Genomic DNA, 3,230 nt, shown 5'->3' with positions numbered 1-3,230 from the left:
TCTTTGCCACTAAATGTCCTTGAAATTTCGTCATCCAATAAACCTTCCCTTTGTGAGAAACATGGTTGCTGTCGGAACCTTTTCTTGCATTTCATGCCTTTTGCTTGCAGACACCATTTGTCGTGCATTATCAGCCTGTATTGGTTGTTTGAGTTTTGTTACTGTTTCTGGAGGCACCGTAACAAGACTGGTACATGGTACGTCACTTGACATCTGCAAAACACACCAAATGTTGATCATCATTACCACACTAACCTAATATAGTATCTATATAATAATACCATAAGGACTCGACTTTGTTATCCCTTTTACGCCGCACCCAGTGACCCGATGCCCACGGCACTAATGGATTTACGATCTACGAACCGCGCTCTTTGTTTATCACGTACAGCCATACTCGAAAAATCTGAATTAGCCGACGTTGGGGCCCAAAAGCATCCGATTAACTTCCGATACGACGCCATCTTATTGGCGTCTGCTGGGTAAAGGCGAAGCAAGCCGTCCGCTGATTGGACAGTCGAAGGCGACAGCAAGCCGTCCACTGAGTGGACAATCATAAGCATGCATTTGTGCCGGTGTCATCGATCGTGGTGTACGCTAACCTCATCAGGTGGGTTTACCATAATTTCTTCCAACCGCGCTCTTTGTTTATCACGTACAGCCATACTCGAAAAATCTGTTCCAGTCGATTTACTAATCCGTTCATTTTTTAAAAGTCTATGGTTCTACTGCTGTTCCTTTCCATTGACACATACCACTGCGCCAGTGCTATGCGGATTCCTATTACGAATCCATTCATTTTTCAAAAGTATATCGTAGCGTTGTCATTTAAGTAGATTGCAATAAATACGTTGTTCATATACGCACTCTTCATTCTCATCTTTCTTCCTAACTCTTACTCGGACAAGCAAATCCCCTATGCCATCCATAGTGGTACACTCTATCCATACACCACATCCTCCCTTCCGTGGATGTTCCACGGGTTTCGGCTAGTTTTAAATAATTCTCGTATCCGAATCTAAATTCAGATCCTTTGAATTCTCCATTTGAATTTGAATTTGATTCAGATCCTTTTGATTTCTCCTTCGGTCTTTGTCACACACCCAACCTGTTAACCAAGTTTCGTCCAAATCCGTCCATAACTTTTTGAGATATCCTGCTATGTATCGTTTTTGGCCCTATCTCCCATAAAGATCCGAATCCAGCCACAAGAGCTTTTTCATTTTTATTTGATTATTCACCATTGAGAGATGGGGCCAAAAACGATATACAGCATGATTTTTCAAAAATATATGGACAGATTATGATAACTTATTGGATGAGTTGGTTAGGTGACAAGAAAAAGGTGATTGGATTTTGGTTCAGATCGGGATCCAGATGCGGCCTGTCAATGGCATACAAAGTATAAACTGTTCCGCCTGATAGAGGTATGTGCTCTTCCAAGTGCCGTTGTAGTTTATATAGTCAGGCCCCGACATTAGTGGTGGATACGTTCCTGGAAAATGCTGCAAATGTCGAATTCACAAATGTGGGGGCATTGTTTCAGTGGGAAAAGGGGGGTGGGTCACAGGTTCTCTGCAGATCCTGATTCGCGGAAAATCCCATGAATGTCGACACCGCAAATGTCGGGGCATTGTTTTAATGGGGGGAACGAGGGATAGGTAACTGCGGTTCCCGATTCATAGGGGAAAATCCCACGAATGTCGACACCGCAAATGTCAGGGCATTGTTTCAATGAGGAAGAGAGGGATTTGTTCCCGGCATTTCCTGATGCATAGGGGAAAATTTTTAAAGTTAAAAAAAATGTCTGCGACCATGAATGCACATGGTTACAGTTTCATAAAATATGCTTAAATAATATTAAAAAACGATGACACCAGGTACTGTTTACAATGTTTATTGAAGGACAGTGATTACAGTTTATTAAAAGTGCTTAAACATACAGGGTTATTTACAATAGATTACAATTTCAATGATTGTGGATTACGATTGTGGAGGATTACAATGATTAAAGCAACGACAGGACGAGTGAACTCCAAGTGCTCATCTTCGAATGCCTGATCTTCACAAGTCCGAATTACTTGTCACTTGCGAAGCCAGCTGTTCCTTATCAACCGTTCCATTGGAGCACTTAAAATACCCTTCTGACAATCCCCGGGTCATACTTGGTATGTGGGCCAAATTTAATGACTGTTACATTTGTATGTATTACAGTTACATTTGTATGTATTACTGTTACATTTGTATGTATTAGTTACATTTGTATGTATTACTGTTACATTTGTATGTATTACTGTTATATTTGTATGTATTACTGTTATATTTGTATGTATTACTGTTACATTTATATGTATTAATGTCATAATAACCACACAAATTACTGCGATGATATTTATATATTACTGTTACATTTGTGTGTATTAGTTACATTTGTATGTATTCATCACATTTGTATGTATTAGTTACATTTGTATGTATTAGTTACATTTGTATGTATTAGTTACATTTGTATTATTACATTTGCGGATTGGCTACCATGGCTGCCTGGAACATTGCCGCAAGTTTCTGTGCAGCTCGTTGTAGGGAAGCATCACGTCATCCAACCCCTCTCAAGATTGAGGTAAAGCACCATGACTGGGTCAGCTCGTTGTAGGGGAGCATCATGTCATTGTTGTAGGGTGTGGGTGTCGTTGTCGTTGTAGGATTGCTCGTTGTAGGGGAGCATCATGGTAACGCTCCATGATTGGGTCAGCTTCTTGCCCACATATCCTGCAGCACCTTACCCCAGGAACTTGGCCATAGGGTTGGTCCTTTGCTTTCAAGCTTGCAAGTGCATCGCCTCTTCCTCTTTTTGTGGTGCATTTTATTGGTGTACATCTTTTTCAGCCTCTTTATCCACTTTGTAAAACAGAAAAGAATCCAGCGAATTGCCAAAGAATTGTACACAACTTGAAAGATGATTTCGTAGATGTTCATCTCCACCATCTCTTCTTCCTGATCTTCCCTTGAAATGAAGTCCAGACATTCTGAAGGGTTTGGGTTTGCAATGAGCAAAAGAAAGAGAAAATTTTACTTGGATGACTTTGAAATCAAATTAAGCAAAACAAACGCAGATCAGCCGTTCCTAATCAATAAATCATAATCAATTATGATTCCAACATTTCAGTGTGAAAATAAAACGAGGCCAAATATCATTTAAAATCACAAAAATCACAGTTATACAAGTAATT

The sequence above is a fragment of the Myxine glutinosa genome, chromosome 1, assembly GCF_964187855.1.
Source record: "Myxine glutinosa chromosome 1, kmMyxGlut1.1, whole genome shotgun sequence".
Taxonomy (NCBI): Eukaryota; Metazoa; Chordata; class Myxini; order Myxiniformes; family Myxinidae; genus Myxine; species Myxine glutinosa.
This window is presented reverse-complemented; position numbering follows the sequence as displayed.